Source organism: Malus sylvestris, chromosome 11 (genome assembly GCF_916048215.2).
Source record: "Malus sylvestris chromosome 11, drMalSylv7.2, whole genome shotgun sequence".
Lineage (NCBI taxonomy): Eukaryota > Viridiplantae > Streptophyta > Magnoliopsida > Rosales > Rosaceae > Malus > Malus sylvestris.
The window spans coordinates 22,805,131-22,823,628 of record NC_062270.1 but is presented as its reverse complement, the minus strand read 5'-3'; the positions used below and the strand labels follow the sequence as shown (position 1 = coordinate 22,823,628).

The 18,498-nt window shown below is 37.4% G+C and overlaps 1 long non-coding RNA gene across 1 annotated transcript; it reads right to left on the bottom strand.

Moving 5' to 3' along the window:
* Window positions 1-1,848: 1,848 nt before the first annotated feature.
* Window positions 1,849-7,803, bottom strand: LOC126588188 (uncharacterized). Its single transcript, XR_007611355.1, has 2 exons — window positions 2,719-7,803; window positions 1,849-2,511 (listed from the first exon to the last, which is right to left on the bottom strand). It is a non-coding gene; the product is annotated as an uncharacterized LOC126588188 (long non-coding RNA).
* Between the last annotated feature and the right edge of the window lie 10,695 nt (window positions 7,804-18,498).

The following is an 18,498-nucleotide window of genomic DNA, read 5'->3' as shown; positions in this document are numbered from 1 at the left end:
TTTAAAATTCCCTAGAAATCGTACATCCACACGGAGTAGTCGTAGCTACCGAAAACAACTCGAGACCCAGTGTGATCGACGACGAGGGCGAAAATGACTTTTGTGTATCCCTTGAGAACAATCTCATTGCTCACCAGAATCCGAAACCTGTTTTCGAAATTCGCCTCCGAATCAGAATCGAAATCGAAATTGTCCCTATTATGGAAAACTAAGAATAGAGGAAAATCAAGAGATGGGTGGGAGGAGAACCGAAATCTCGCGGTGCTGATGATGGGGGTCTTCGTTGAGGAGGAGAATCGAGAGATGGGTGGTGCGACAGCTGCAACGATTTTGAGTTTGATGTCATCGAGGTCGAGGAGTAAAAGACAAGTGACAGAGAGTATGTGGGTGGGAGGAGACGAGAAAGAGTCAAGTTACAGACTGGGTTGGGCCAATAGACAATAGAGGGTAATGGGCAATGAACGGTCCGGGCTAGGGGCCCGTTTTCCCCAATCTCTGGAACTAGCCCGCCTCATTATTTATCAGGAACTTGCCCCCCCCCCCCCCGCGCCCTATTTTGTATTTGTAATTTTTGGACCCGGCCCGAACCACAAAGACCCGCCCTGACCCGCGAGTCCAGGACCCGTTTGCCCACCCCTACTTCAATGTGTGCCTTGGGCCCTTTCTTGTTTTGCTTTGAGGTCTATGTATTTTTCTTTATGAGTATCATGTAATTGGGCCTCTTGTGTATACCTTCTCTTTGTACTTTGTTAGCCTTTGCTCTGGAATGCTATTTCCAGTTTATCCAAAAAAAAAAAAAAAGACTTTCTCTTTAGCCATCTATTATTTTGCATTTAACATGACTTTTCAGTTTGGACTCTATTCAAAATTTGTAGAAAATATTAGTTTTGCAGATATAAAAATCTTGAACCCTAATTTGGATCTAAAATTATGAAGGACTGTCACTATGTTGTCTCAACCAGACCATCATCAAAACTAATTACTCGATCGTCTCTCATACGTTGGGGTTCCATTGCGAATTTAATAAACAATCATTTCTTATTTAATAAATAATAATTTTTGGACAATATATTCTTACAAAATTTAACAATCAATATTCAATCTTAATTGAAACCATCTCACCCTTACAAATTGAATAATTTATGTTTGCCATTTAATAATGATTTAGGGTCTATCCATAAAACAAATGGAGCACAATTGAAAGAGAGATATAGAAATACTCTTGTGCTTGTTGAAGAAAATAATACACAACTTAGTTTTTTATTGCTAGAGGAAAGTGGAAAAGAGTAACACACAAGTTTTTTTATTGCTAGAGAAAAGAGGAAAAATTATATATTAAGTATAGACTCCACTTAATGAATTGTATTATAGATAAAGGGCTTGTTTGGAAGTATTTTAAAATGACTAAAAGTGCTTTCGGTGAAAATGTTTTTTAAACCAGTCCTTAGTAAAAATCCAAGTGGATTCTAGAAAAGCACGTTAAGTGATTCCGGCACGAAGCACATAAATGCTGCTTCTTCTAAACAGTACTTAAAGTGCTTTAAATCAATTTCACTAAAAGCGCTTTCAATCATTTTAAAATTACTTTTAAACGAACCCAAAATCATATCAAGATGATTTTCTTTTTAGTCAAACTTTTTTATTAGAAAATTTATAATCGTATGTAATATATAGGTGGATGAAATTTTTTGGAACCCTCAGAAATTCAGGACCTTGTGTCACTGCGCCTTTTGCGCACCCTAACTCCACCTTTGCTAATTACGTTTCCACGTAGATTCATTATTTTTTATAACAATATTAATGGAGGTTATCCATGGAAGTCAAGAAGATCTGAGAGAGAGAGAGAGATAATGAAAGAAATATTACAATTCTTTGTGAAATCTCAAAAGTCAATTACAATCCTATCCTCAAAACCTTTTTATACTAGTTACAAAACTTAGCCATTAAGTAATCCTTATAACTACCTAGCTCACTAGATTATGACACATGTCATCATCTAAAACCATCCATATCACTCAATATCCCCCTTCAATCTCAACCAGGAAAACCCAGTTTGAGATTGGAACAATGAAAGCAGGACCATGAAGTCCTTTAGTGAGTACATCAACAACTTGGTCTGCAGTAGCTATATACTCCACCTGAAGATCACCTTTCTGAACTCTTTCGCAAAGAAAATGGTAGTCTGTGTCCAAATGTTTGATTCTTGTGTGAAAAACAGGATTAGAACATAAGGCAAGAGTAGAAACATTATCACAATACAATAAAGGAGGTTGTGACAAGAAAACATGGAGATCTTTTAAGATTAATCGAATCCAAGCAATATCTGCAACGTTATTAGCTAAGGCTTTATATTTAGCCTCAGTGGAACTCCGAGAAACACTACTTTGCTTCTTAGCTTGCCACGAGACAGGATTAGACCCAAAAAAAAAACAACATAACCTATGGTTGATCTCCTGGTATTTACATCAGAGGCCCAATCAGCATCACCATACGCCAGAATCTCCAAAGAATCTGCAGAGGAATATGTTAAACCACAGTCTAAAGTACCCTGTAAATATCTGAATATACACTTGACAAGATGGAAGTGTGCATCAGTGGGATTGGACATAAACTGACATGCATAATTCACAGCAAAAGCAATGTCGAGCCGAGTAAACGTCAAGTATTGCAAAGCTCTTACAAGACTTTGAAACAAAGTAGGATCAGACATATGAGTACCTTCATCTTTGAATAATTGAGTATATGGTTTGCAGGGAGTAAGACAAGGTTTGCAAGACTCCATGGCAGCCTTCTTGAGCAAATCCTTAACATACTTTGATTGAGAAATAAACAGATTACCATTGTCCTTATAGGAGGCCTAAGAAAAAGGTCAATCGACCCATATCCTTCATATCAAAAACTTCACCAAGATTGTCAATAACTTGTTACACCAAAATAGAATCCGAGCCAGTGATAATAATGCCATCCACATACAAGAGAAGAATAACTGCATGACCATCATGGTGTTTCACAAACAAGCTAGGATCATAATTGGAAACATCAAAACCAAGGCTAGGCAAATATGTCGTAAACATAGAATTCCAAGCCCGAGGAGCTTGTTTAAGTCCATAAAGAGACTTAACAAGTTTGTAAACATAGTGAGGCTGAGCAGAATCCTGAAATCCTTGTGGCTACTTCATAAAGACTTCTTCTTGTAAATCACCGTGAAGAAAGGCATTTTTAACCTCTAATTGACGTAATTGCCATTTTTGTGCAGCAGCAAGAGCAAGAACAATTCGAACAGTACTATGACGAACCATAGGACTAAACGTATCAGCATAATCTAGGCCTTGTTCCTGGCTATAACCTTGAGCCACCAACCGAGCCTTGTATCGAGTAACAACACCAGTTTTATCCTTTTTAATCTTGTAAACCCATTTGCTTCCTTTAACATTTCTATTTGCAGGAGGAGGTACCAACTCCCAAGTGTCTTACTTTTGTAAAGCATTGAACTCCTCTTTCATAGCTTCTTGCCAATAAGAGTGAGACACTGCAGCCTTGAAAGATGTTGGTTCATTAACATCCACTATGCTCAAAACAACAGTATATCCTTTAAAACCAACTTCATTGGACATGTTGAAGGAATCAAGGTTGGAATCAACTAATGAAGACACCTGAGAAGTTATAAAATCTAACACAGCCACAGTACCATAATGTTGCCTAGAAATCACACTTGTACGAAGTCTTGTTCGCATAGGATGAGAAGATAGAGATGTAGTTGAATCAGTGGGATGAGAAGAAGCGATAAGAAGAATTACTTCGAGCTAGGATGCATGATGAACAGGCAACAAAGGTTCTGTATGTTGTTTGAGATGAGAAGTAGGAGCTGAAGAATAAGAGAACTGTGAAGAAGACATATTGCCCAGAAAACTGTTAGATGAACTCACATCTGCACTATTAGCCCTTTGTGCAAATGACCCTGTAGCAGAGTCTGACATATTCTCATACCCGGAACCAGTAGATGAACCCTCTTCAATAACATCAAAATCAGTAGCATTATGTCAACCAGATGCAGAAGCAACTGAATAAAAATGTCCATGAGGTGAAGGTAAAACAACAGGCACAATGATAGGATGATGAGCAAGTACAGGTGCTTGAGAAGAAACAGAAACCATAGGTATATGAAAGGGAAACACCTTTTCATCATGAATAACATGCCTCGAAATAAACATTTTCTGTTTTCCTCGATGATAACAGACCACACCTTTATACCCCAAACATATCCCAAAAATTTGCATTGCTCTGTTCTATGCTTTAATTTAGTAGTACTATAGGGTCTAAGATCTGGGTACACAGCCGTACCAAATATTTTTAAGGACCCCAACTCAGGATGTGAACCAAAAAGTTTGAAATAAGGGGAATGCATAGCTAATGATTTACAGGGCATTCTATTGATAAGAAAAATGGCCTGAGAACAGGCATGAAACCAGAAATTATGAAGAAGTTTACCTGTGGACATTAAGGTCACTGCAATTTCAATAATATGCCGATGTTTCCTCTCAGCAATGCTTTTAAGGACCCCAACTCAGGATGTGAACCAAAAAGTTTGAAATAAGGGGAATGCATAGCTAATGATTTACAGGGCATTCTATTGATAAGAAAAATGGCTTGAGAACAGGCATGAAACCAGAAATTATGAGGAAGTTTAGCTGTGGACATTACGGTCACTGCAATTTCAATAATATGTCGATGTTTCCTCTCAGCAATGCCATTTTGTTGAGGGGTATGAGGGCAAGAAATGAGGTGAACAATACCATTAGATCTGAACAATTTCTTAAAAGCATTACTTATGAATTCTCCACCACTATCAGACTGAAAATATCACACAGGTGCTTGAAAATGATTTTTAATGAAAGCATAAAACTGTTCAAACACTGAATAGACTTGAGATTTGTACACAAGAGGAAAGATCCAAGTAAATCGAGTACAATCATCAATGAAGCTAACATAGTATTTATACCTTTCAACTGATACAACCGGTGATGGACCCCAAATATCACTACTAATCCTTTCGAAAGGTTTTACAGACACATGTGAACTCGAAGAAAACACTTGCCTTGACATCTTGCCATTTAAATAGAACTCACAAACATGCCTAGTTACATATGAGGAATATGGAACCTTAGAGTAAGAAAGCATACTATGCAAGACTTCATTACTAGGATGACCTAGTCTATGATGCCACAATGAGGTTTTCACCAACTGTCCAAGGAAAACAGTGGGCTATAGTAGCTTATTGTAGATGAAAAATAAACTCTTGGGAATGTAGTAGAGGCCTCATTTACTCCTTCCTCTCATTTGAACCTTCTTTGTTGCCTTGTCCTGCACCCAGAAACCATACTCATCAAGAATAACAAAACAATGAATCCTTGCAGAGAGTATAAACAGATAACAAGCTAGCAGCAAGGGCAGGAACATGTAACACAGTAATGAGATTTAAGGGTTTAGGCAAAGTTTTAATAGAGGTTGAACCAGTGTTCTTGATAGAAAGACATTCGCCATTGCCAACAGTAATCTTTTCATCTCCCTCAAAAGGTGTAACCATATTAAGGTCTGCCATGTCTCTTGTTATATGGTGAGTAGCACCAATGTCCATGATCCAAGCTTGTTAAGAAATAAAATCAGCTGAAAAGTTAGCAGTCATAGCAGTGAGAGAAGAAGGTGGTTGAGCACCTTGGAATGCATAGTTGTTGCGATGGAAACAATTCAAAGTTGTATGTCCGCATTTGCCACAAATCTGGCATTCAGGAATTCCTTTAGCAATAATAGATGGTTGATCATTTCTGTAGAAACAATTAGGTGCAGTATGCCCCCTTTTGCTGCAAATTTGACACTTAGGTATGATATGCAATTTCTGTCCAATGTTACCATTCCAAGAACCCCCTGATGAACCACCCTTATAATTACTGCCAGAAGTTCCAGAAAACCCTCCATTACTGCGATTATTAAATCTAAAATTGCCACCTCCATTATATCTCTGTTTGGAACCATTAAAACCTCCACCATTGTTTGTGTTGTGGAACTATGATCCTCCATAAACTTGCCCAGTAGTATATGAATGACATCCATTTCCGTGATTGTTTACAGGACCATTAAATCGCTGAAACTGACCTACATAGCCAGTGCCCCCCGAAAGGTTAAGAGTTTCAGATGAATAAGAAGACTCTTCTGGATAAAACTGACGCTGACTGCCATAAGTAGAAGACGCTCCCTGATGACATGAGCAATTAGCTGCCATTGCAGAAGATTCCCCTTGTGAGAACATTCCAGCCATAGAAAACATAGCAGATGATTGTAGATCATCAGTCGTCTTCTCAGCACTTAGAAGTTGATCTCTAAACTCTTTTAGTGTAATAGGAGACTCACGAGCAACTATGACAATCCTAATCATGTTGTATTCAGCCGGTAGCCCAACTAACGATGCAACAATGAGATCATTGTCCGAAACAGTTTCTCCTGCAGCAAGAAGTTGATCTTTAAGATGTTTAAGTCTGAGAAAATACTTTTCCACCGAATCAGATCCCTTTTTGATGGTATAAAGCTTAGTTTTGAGATGATTGACTCAAGCTCAGGACATAGTAGCATAGCAATCTGACAAATAAGTCCATGCTTTATGAACAGTTTGACTCCCCACAACGTATTCAATTACTTCATCACCAAGAATAGCTATCAACAAACTCAGAAGTGTTTTGTTTGCCTTAATCCATTCACGGTATGCAGCAGTAATTTCCTTGGTAACCCCTTTCTCCAAACACATAACATACTTCGGAGGACACACATTAGTGCCATCAAAATAATCAAACAAATCATAGCCTTCAAGAACAGACCTAAATTGGAATGACCACTTAGCAAAATTCTCATCATTTAAACATATTGTAAGGATACCAAGTAATCCATCAATCTTGAGTGGTTGAGATGCCAATTAGACAAAATTACATAAATGTAGTCTTCAACAAAAAACCAAACAACAGATGAACAAGCAAAGGCTTCGTGCTTATATCAAAGAAGGAGCTTCGTGCTCAAACAACCACACAGATCCACAAACTAACGGCTTTGTGCCTGTATCAAAGAAGAGCTTCGTGCTCGAGAGACTTAGACAATAGTAATATCTTCGATTGCGTCAGAAATTTAGGGCTTCATGCCCTAGATGCACAATCCAGAGAGCTTCGTGCTTAATTTCGCAAAAATAATCTTAACTAACAAACATAGAACGTCCATAGCAGACATCTTCATCAAAAAATAGTATATTCAGCAAGATGTATCAAAATCCAAAGGTTGATCTATGTATTTAAGCAGAGATGGCTTCGTGCCGCATCATCAAAACACACTCAATATCCACAATACAGAGAAAGAGAGAAGCGAAAGAATAATATGCTGAACCTGAACCACAATCAGAACTACAATCGGAACCGCAACAATCGTCAGAGCCAAAACCCCAAACACCAACTCTAATTCGCCAACTTGAAATCACCGACTTGAAATTTCTGACTCAGATAGTCGAATTCCACACAAATCAACACAGATTATCACAGAGACTCAGGCCCGATGAAAAACCTAAGCTCTTGATACCATGATAACAGTATTGATGAAGGTTATCCATGGAAGTCAAAAAGATCTGAGAGAGAGAAATAATGAAAGAAATATTACAATTCTTTGTGAAATCTCAAAAGTCAATTACAATCGTATCCTCAAAACCTTTTTATACTAGTTACAAAACTTAGCCATTAAGTAATCCTTATAACTACCTAGCTCACTAGATTATGACACATGTCATAATCGAAAACCATCGATAATTTTAACTATAATAGGTGAATTGTTTTGGTGGTTGAAAATTGTCTTCAACCTATGCACTTATTCATATAAATAAATCATCACTTGAATGTAAAAACAACATATGATATTCTTACATTCAAGTTTAATCCATTATTGGATGAAAACGACTTTCTTTAGAAGGAGCATCCATGGAGCATGCCTCGTTTGATGTCTAGATTTGGCTTGACTTGAACAACCTACTACATTCAATGAATGTTGAACATACATATGATGTTAGCGTACATATTTTGTCCAAGTGAAGATAAAAGATGAATGAGCCGGGTGCATTGTAGATTTTCTTCAAGATTTCTCCATCTTCTATCTTTAGTTAGACAAAATCTGCAAGTTCACATCCATATTTTATTCAACATTCATTAAATTTAGTGAGTTGTACTAACCCAATCCCAAACATCAAACGTGAATCATTTGATAATCTTAATTTTTCATTTTTTTTACTTTTTAATTTTTGTGCTTTAGATATGAAGAGTGTATAACTAATGGAGAAAGGATAAGCATGAAAAAGGGTGATAGGAAAAAGGGAAAGAAATAAAAGATGAACGAATAAAAACAAAAAATTTTAAAGTGAAAACAACTTGAAATAGTTTTGTTGTTTTAGTTTTCCATTTGGCCTCGTTTTGTTAGATCTTGTCCCTAATTTTACAATATTAAATACTAAAAGTATAAATTGACCAAAATGCCTCTAGGCGAGAATGTTAACTTTCGTTGACCATTTTATCATGGACGTAACCCATTCTTTTGGCATATTCGTGTAGCACTCGACATTACGAACATGCTGGCTCAAGAATCGAAATTGGAGTTACAATGGAGGTTTTACGAAATTATGAAGTCGATGAGCAAATTAGTCAATTCACTATTCTAGATATTGGTGGTGGACATTATTATTATTTTAATAATTTTTGTAGTCGTGGGGTCCACACCTCATTTCTCTCTCCCTTGCCCCATGTCCATTCTTCCCTAGCACTCTCGGACTTTCTCGAACTCTCCCTCTCTCTCATCTTTTTCGTCTCTCTCTCTCTAACTCTCCCTCATTCTCCGTGAATCACCAGAACACCACCACTCGCCACTTCTTCTGGTGAGCCTCGCAGAGATAGCTCGATCTCGTCCCATCTCTCTTCTCGAGCCTAGAAACTTGAACAAACCCTCACGCTTGCACTTAAATTGAAGAAACAAAACTCTAACAAGTTCTTGGATTTTTTTTACTAGCTAAGCATCAGGACCATTCAAATTCACTTTTTAATGACAATTTGGTCGTGTCTATAACCCTTGTACTTGGTTTGGAGGAAGTTGGATGCAGAAAACATCTTTGGAAATTAGCCCAGTTTTCCAGCGAGGGATCTAACAACTTTCAAGCCATCGAGAACCCTAATGGTATATTTCGATTCCTTGTTCCCTGAGCTTCAATTTGGTATATTAGATTGTTAGTTTTAGAGGAGATTTGAGGTTGATCAGAGCCAAAAAATTTCTGGCCTTCTTTTTCGTAGAAACTGATGACCCAAAGTGGGTCAACTTGACCCGATAACCAGAACCTAGATCCAAACCCATATTCGAACTGACCCAAACCCGAATATAACCCGAATTCGACCCTGACCCATTTCTAAATCCAGTTAAACTATTTCAAGGAATATTCTGTTAACGTTCAGTTAACTTTAACAGAATATTCTGTTCGGAGATGAAATATTTCATTAAAGTTAATTGTTAACCGTTACTTAACCAGCGTTGACTTTTTTTTTTGAAATTCTCCCAAGATCCCTCCTTAGGGTATTTCTATGAATTGGTTCCATTTTCAAGCTCTATTTATATGTATGTGTAGATGTATTGTTATAACATTGAGAATTATGAATTTACCATGGCATGATCATACATATGTTAACTACTTATCATACATGCTTACATTGGTGTTTGTATTCATCGGGGCCAAGGTCATTCTTCACACGTATGTTCACATCACACCGATACACTCACCTTGGATCCATTGTAGGTGCCAGTCATGTCCTAAATTGCTATAGGCAATTAGGACTTGTATGTGATGCTCATAGCGCCAATCTTCACATGATTATAATACTAGGGCGTAAATCATTATTACACTAATATTCATGTTCGAATATCTCTGCATGAACTCATGTGTCAGCATATGTCGATGAGCCTCAGGTGTTATCTGTTTTATATGCGAAATATTGTGAATTACTACATTCTTGAGATATAACTAATTGTAGTAAGTGTTTTCTTACTATACGTAGCATATTTATTTGGAAACTATACTTGTTTTATGCCAAGGGGTTATACGTTTTCGAATAGGTTTTACAAAGCTTTATTTTTAGGCCCACTCATCCTTGTTTTTGCCCTTCTAGGATTTAGTGGCATAGCTATCATGTCGACGAGGATTCCTGGAAAATGTTGATATAAGAGATTACTTCTTATGGTATAATTCTTATTTTACTTTTACTGTACCTTACTTATGCTCTGACATCACATGTGAAATGAGTTCAATCCCGCTCACATATGCACTCTTGCATTTTGTCACTTTTAGGTTTAAATTTACACATATTTTTCACATCACTTCACTTTATGGATTCGTCACCTTCTAGATGTCATCCAGCACAGCTTGATTCAAAGTTCCGGTCAACATTCCGGGTTCAGGTGTGTCATGTTTGGTATGTTGTTGTTGACCTTAAAAATTACAAAACCTACGTGTCAAGTAACTACTGAGCTAACTACATCCTTCTATTGATGCATGGGTGCCATTTCGCAACCGAGCTCGACTGAGCGAATGAGATGAATACGGCGGTGTGGTGATGAAACACACTATCAACTTTTGCACAGAGTAACATCGACGAAGGAAGGAACATTATCGGCCTATAGTTTTAAAAGCTGAACATAAGGTTATGCCTTCGGGTATGAAATTTAATCTTCTGCACCATGGTCAGCAGTTTCAACTATATTTATGAGAATGTAGATGAGTCAAGCATGAATAAGGTTATAAGGACAATGATACTTAAAAGAGATGAGTGTCTTTATAGTAAAAGTAGTTCTGCCATCAGAATGTCGAACTTTGAAATGCACTTGTGAGTAAGTGACTATAGAATACCTCACTTCGCTTGAAAGAATCAAAGATTTTTTACCGGTTGAGTCTTGGATAGATATCCAACTACATTAGGAATAGTGATGTCAATCCAAATTGAAGGTACTCCTAAACTAACTAATTTTACAGCTCCAATCATATTTATTCGAACTAAATATGTTGCTAGTTTGTGAACCCAGTGATGTTTATCCAAACTAAAGGGCTCTCGTAGAATGTTTTGTTTGTGTCTTGAGTTGGAGGTCATCTCTACATTGCAAAACCACTTCTATTTATAGGGGTGAATTTCGTGATAACCAAGTTTTCCGCGTGGTAGAATCCTACCAGGATTGTAATTCCCCGGCCTGATCCTGGATATCCTTGACTTTATCTCATCAAACCTTTCTCATGCTAAAACTCTACCTCTACCAAGTCTTAGCCTCTATGACTTGAATTAGGATTCTGAACCTAGTCTCTTTACAGACCAAATTCATTCATTATCTGATCAGCCATAAGTTTTAATTCTTGGACTGATTCGAATCTTATCAAAACCCATCGTGATCCTTAGCGGTTCTAATTCATCTAGGACTTGTCTGTGCCACATTTAAGTATGATCCTTTAGTAATTAATTCAAATTCCATTAGGACTCGGTAGAATCCTTGGCATTCCATTCTTCAACTAAATGTCTCCTGGACAAATGATAAAGCTAATTATATTTTTTTAAATTGTTTTGCTGGAGTAATGTAGGAGTTGGGTCATGTAATCTACCTAACAAGAAAACACAGCCTCGCATGAAAAATATTGTTGAGCTAAAAAAATAGATTGAATAACAATAATCTAGATGTACAATATACATACCAATCTACATTATTTGTTTTTCGGTCAATAATTTTGATCAATACCTTCAGACTTCGTTTGTTAGAGAAACACCCCAAAAGCTGCAAGAATCACCTCAACAGCCGTATGAGGCTCCTCAAAGCCGCTGGAATTAGTCCCAGAAACATCCGATTACAGCGAGAAGCATTTCATTAGTGTCGCAAGAAGCATTTCATTAGCGTCGCGGGAAGCATTTCAACGGCCTCAAGAATCTCCTCAAAGCTGCCGGAAACACTTTCTCAGGACTAGAATAATTCAACGTGACACTAGACTAAGCACTCAGGAGCTACTGCAAGAACAACAAAGCATTCCCTAGGACTTGCTTTTCATTCGGGATGATTTGGGCCTAGTTCTTGTTAACTCAAAAATGGAGGACATGAAGGTTTTGGCTCACCTCTTTATTCATGGTTTTAAGGCCCTTCAATCCAGAAAGCCCCCAGCAACAGTTAACAAGTATCTAACTTTTCTTTATTTACTATCTTCCATTACTCTCATTATTTGTAGGGAAATTGACACAAATGGGCCATTTCCTTAATCTTGGAACCAAAATAGGATTTTTGGAATATGCACACGACATGCACAACAATATAAAGAAATAGGATTTTCCTAAAACGTGAGATGACCAAATTGCACTCCCATGTAAATGGGTTATTTCGTCTAACCCAATCAACATTTACTATCCTTGTTCGAAAACCATGACCCCCAGTTCAACGAACCCCTTACCTGAATGGCGCAACCCAATTTCTGCCAACGCCAAGATTTGAAATCCTTGTCCAATTTTTCGACTGATTTGCCAACGTTTACTCCTTTTCTAAAAATCTCTCGCTCGACCCCCAACTTGAAGAACCCTAACCCCCATACGGCGCAACCCAAATCCTGTCCTATTTTCCGACCGACACCAACTTTCCAATCTTTTCTATAAGTTTCGCTGCCAAGGCGAGTTTGGTATCAAAATTAAAAAAAAATAATAATAATAATAAAAAAAAAAAGAGGTACATTTAGAATTGACTTTTGGTTATTTGAACTTAGTTTTTTCCAATTTGGGAATTTATGATTTTGGGTGCAATTAACTGTTTAGTACACTTAATTTGGGGAAATTAACTAATTAGGATTTAGGGTTTTGTAATTGCATGTATTTTGAAGTTAATTTTATTCATGGTTTGTGCGATCTTTATTTGTTCATACTATGTACATATTCTGTGCATATGCTTTTGATATTGCTGGAAACTAGTTGATTGGATTTGGTTTATGAATTGGTACATATTTTGAGCATGTGTAGATGTTGGGCATACTTGCTTGAATTTGGTTCATGAATTGGTTGAATTTGAGCATATAATGTGCATATACTATGCATATCATGTGTTCATGTTATGTTATTAATTTGATGTGCTTATAAAACCTTATGTTTCTCATTGTTGGATTCAAAGGCGCTGTTGAAAATCTTGCAAGTCGAAAGTCAAATCTTGTCCTTCGTTGGAATTTGTGTGTCTGCCAGACGAGGTATTTCCTGTTAATATCTCCTATATATCATACACCTTGGGGTGAGGCCAATTTTCAAAGGATCAGCTCAAGAAATTCGAGGATTCTTATTTTGGCCATTTGGTTGATGTGGAGCACATTGACTAGTTTGGCCATCTCAACCATTATGTTATCCTTAGAGCTATTAAGGATAGTGTGACCAATGATTCCATAACCTTCCTATTTGGGGAAGATGTAGCGACTTTCGAGAGTTGGGAATTTTGTTTAATCGGCGGACTAAAGTTCAGAGAATCCCCCTAAATAGAAAGGAAGATGAATGTCGTATTAGAGAGACATATTTTGGAGAAAGAAGAAAACCCTAAAACAATTGAAGGACCAAATCAATGGGTGCCAAAACAAAGACAATATATACCAGCTAGGCCTCCTATACTTCGTCCACTTTGTTGTTTTAGGGAAGGAGAATGACTCACCCATTGACTACCATCTGCTTGAGTTGGTAGACAATGAAGAAAACTAGGAGACCTGTCCCTGGGGTTTTGCATCCTTCGAATTTTTTATGTGAACCATGACCACTACTGCTTTAACTTGGTACAACATTATAAAGAAAAAAGAGTAGAGAAATTGGGGGCTAGGATCCAAGATTCGTATAACCTGAGGGGGTTTCTGTATGCATTCTAGGTAATTTCATTTTTCCTTTTTGTTATAAGTTTAACGTACTTTTACATTTGTTTTTGTTGTAACTTATTTACATTATCACTTTCAATTTTGCAGATTTGGTTGTTTGAAACTTTGTCGTACCTAAAGCAATAAACAATTGAAGGGTGTTGATGGAAAACCTTCAGTTATTGCCCCTGATTTGATGTTGGGACACCAATATAAATTTGTCGCATAAGAAGCTGAAGATGGGTATATTTGCTCACAAACGGCACAGGTTCTTTTTATATCATCCCTCAACAAGTTCTTCCAATTTTAATAAACTTACTGCATTTAAAAAAAATTGATTGTACTAACTTATGCAACACCGATTTTATCAAATTCAGCTTGTTGTCCAGCCATTACTCTCACTGAGGTGGGGAAAAAAAAAAGCAGCTTACTAGAGTAGCATGTATGATCTAGTTGAGCCTTTAACAGAAGGAACACTGGAGCTTGAATGTATAGGTTTTGCCAATGTTGATCATGAGTCCGAGGCTACTCTTTCACCAAGAGGCAAAGAAAAGGCGAAGACGGGACACCAAGGGAAGCGAATATTGCCATCCACTTCCAATTTAACGATTCGTACATAAATCTGCATACATTGTAGTTTGAATTTAGACACATTGTTGTACTATTTTTGTGAATGGATATTGCTTTTGGGAGTAATTGGTGAAATGATTGTTTTTCATATGCAAGATTATGAGTTTGTTCCATGGAGAAAGTTTAATGAGTTTGCACAATTGATGGAGGTCCAATTGAGGACAATTTTAGAGGAATTAGAGGTTGAGCTAGGTGCTCGAAGGGCTTTGGTTGCCAACGTTGAGCGCCTACTAGCCAACATAGGCGACCAATTGTTTCAGAAGGTCCCGAGCCCTAAAAAGTCAGTAGGAACAGCATGGGACATAGAAAAAGTCCTCGAGGATACCAAGTTGTAAAAATCCCATACTTTTCCACAAGACCATTACATAGGTTACGAAGATCTTACCATATCGTCTGCTTAACCTCACACCTCTACCGCTAAACAAAAGTCGCATGCGAGAAAGGACACATTTATATTAATAAGAGATGTCACTTTTTTGACTTTTGATGTCGTCTTGCCCAACACAGCTTTGGCTTGCGATGCAAATGATGTCACCCAATCACTCATGAATATATTGGAGTTTAAATTGGATGCTGACTTGGGAGAAAGCCAAGTTATGTATCTTCGAGAGGAAGATGATGACATGGAGGTTAGCGAGCATAATGGCCAAAATAAGGAAGGCTTCGAAGTGAACAAAGTCGTCGGTCCATCTAATTTCAAGCCACTTCTCGATAAGGGAATACGGCAGAAGCGTAAAGGAATGCAACTTGTGCACCCTTTCACTCCTTTCCAAGGCTACAAAAAAAAGGAATATTTTCAATAGTCAAGTCGACAATGTCGAAGTTATCCCAGATCTCATATGAAATATCCTCAAGCCCGATGTGGTGATTTTCGTCGACGTCGTGATGAACTGGGTTCATTTTTCGAGGTACATTCACTTTTGATGGTGATTCAAATAATTGAATATTCAACAACTGTCCAAATTGGAATAACAACTTGTGGTTTTTTTGGTACCAACGATACAGTCGACTTTTACACATTGGCTATTGTGGGTAGGGATTTTTTTACTGCACTCATCCATCTGGAGGGTACTCTGCACAGTAACATAAGTATTTTTTTTTTTTAAATTTGTTACTACTTTCTGTTTACCACATTATAAGTGAGTGCAAGTGCTTAATATTGCCTTTTGCAATGCATTTCACCTTGGATTTAGCACATCAACGTCGACTTCACCTTTTGAAGATGCGATCATTGGAGCATTCTAAAATTTTTAGGTAAGTTTTATGTTACTATTCTTACCCTCAATTTCATTTACTTATGTTCGTAATATGAATTCATTGTCGTTTACAAATAGGCAGACATGTCCTTTGTTTTTGTTTTATGTGGGAAAATCTTTAATTTTGTTGCAATGCATCGGTGCAGGAAAAAATGAAAAAGGAAGCTGCGAATTTTGAGAATGCCAAAACAAATGTTAAGACCAAGGGGAAGGCAAAGGAAAAATAAGCTTCTGTTTTTATGCCTTCGAGGCACTTGATTAATGTCACGTTGCATTGAGGCATGACACCACACACGCGTGCATAGGAGGATGTTGATGAAGTATTCATCCCATTTCACGTGATCGGTCACCACTGGCTGTTGGCACATGTCCATCTCGTACGTCACACCATCATAATTTATGATTCACATTTCTCAAGGTCAGGATGGGTAAAAATGAAGAAACAGCTTCCACATTTCTATTTTGAAATTTCCAGTCCTCAGAAGGTGACTGGATTTGGCAAGGCACGACCTGATTTGAGCCTAACCCAGAAATCGATGGATAAACCGTTTAGCATTTATCATGTAATCAAATGTGAGTAGCAAGACAATGGGTACGTTCTTTTCTGACTTATCTTTAATTTCATTTTAAATGTCTTAAATATGGAGTGCGTTGTTACGTGCACTTGTTGTTCTGTGGTAAGGCGGCCTACGGAGTTTTATTACTTAAATTTGCTAACTACCTATCCACCTACTTGGCCATCGACGACTAAAGCTTGCGATTGAGTTCATATGAGGTAGTGCATATCTGTGAAGTCATATGGAAGCAACATTTATTTGACTAGTTTTTCTTGTTATAACAACGCAAAACATGTTGTCAAGTTGGCTTGAAGTTTTTCTGGTTATAACCAAACAATTAAGTTTCGTACACTTTGCGGTTTATTCACTTAAATGTAATGTAAATTTAGTACATAATGGATCGGTGTTTGTCTTGCCATGTAAATGTTATCTTAATTTTAATAATTTTAGTAATTTTAGTAATTTCAATTTGCAATGTGCATGTCTTGTGTTGATCATGTAGTGAGCATGTTATGTGCATGATTTGTGCATGTCGTGTGCATGTTCTGTGCATGCTTTGGTCCTATGATTAAGCAAATGGTTAATTTCCCGATAATAAATAACATTGAAGTAATGAAATATTAAGGTCCTTCTTATAACAATCCACACACAGAATTATCTAAAGATTTAGATTATGCAGCTACGTTTCTTTATGTTTACCCCAGAAATCTCTTCAACCTAGCTTGTGGGAGGAAATCATGTGCGTTATCTAAACTACTGCATGTGCTTGTGCTAAGCATGTAGTGTGCATGACATGTGCATGCTTTGTGCACGTCCCAAAAGTCCTATTTTGGTCCCATGATTAAGCAAATGGCTCATTTCCCAATAATAAATAACATAGATAACATTGAAGGGGTCCATCTTATAACAATCCATATACGAAATGTTGAAATATATGAAAATTTGAAGGACAGACAAAAGAGTTCAAATTATTCCTAACACGAAAGAACCATAGAACAATCTAGCGAGTGGCCCTAAAGGCAAGTGCCTTGTAGTAGTTAATGGTCGCCCACTTCCCGTCAACATCCACTTTCATTGCATAGAGGTGATACATCTTGAACCCCTCACAAAGTCCCAATTGATAGCCTTGGTTGTATTGCTCGCTCATTCCATCAATGTACGTATCGGATGACATGAACTTCACAATCTCTTTTGTCACGATCATCTTCATGGGTCAACGAGCCATTTTCAATTTCCGCTTCAAAGATGTGAGGTTCTTTGCGTGATTTCCCTCATGCTTAGTAATCCTCCTTACAATTGTTGCAAGCTCATATGGATCCCACAAACCGATGTCAAGTAGGAACGAGAAGAAGAAGATTTTCGCGGGGGAGGGGGGGGAGATGGGAGCAAGAGAGGGAACAAGAAGATGAAGATTTCATTGCATGGGTGTGGTTATGGATTTCTTTGTTTGAGGGATGAGGAAATGGGGTGTATTGTGTTGTCTTTTATTGATACAAAATCAAAGGACAACCACATATTTCGTACCTATCCCAAAACTCAAAAATGCCGCCCAAATTTTGACCCATTTTGAATTTCCCAGCTAGGAAAAAATTTTAAAATTTACTATTTCAAATCTCCATATGCACATGTCATGCACATGATATGTAAAATTGGTCCAGAATTCCAAATTAATTATCTTAATATAGGGCTTTTAAATTGGAGTAAGTAAACTTTTGATATTTTGTTATGTTCTTTTAAGCATAGCTGAAAAGCATACGGTGGCTTTTACACTAAATGGTGAACAAGAGTGAAATTGAAGTAGTCATTAATCCCATGTCATTACAAAGAGAGGGTATTCAAATATTACATCAAAGTGAACAAAAGTTATCTTGATGCCCCAAGTTCCCAAATTAACAAGAAAGACAATGGTGCAGCAAGTTCAAAAGGTCTATGTAAGTTTCAATGGTGTAAGACTACACAAAAAGGGACCTTTACGGTCTACAAAAAAAGGCAGCATAACCGAGTATCATTGAAGCACAAAAACATCAAACTTTTCCTCGCTACGCCAATGCCTCGCCTAGAACAAGCGCCTACGAATGAGGTTATGCTTGTCGGTAACGTTGATATCAAG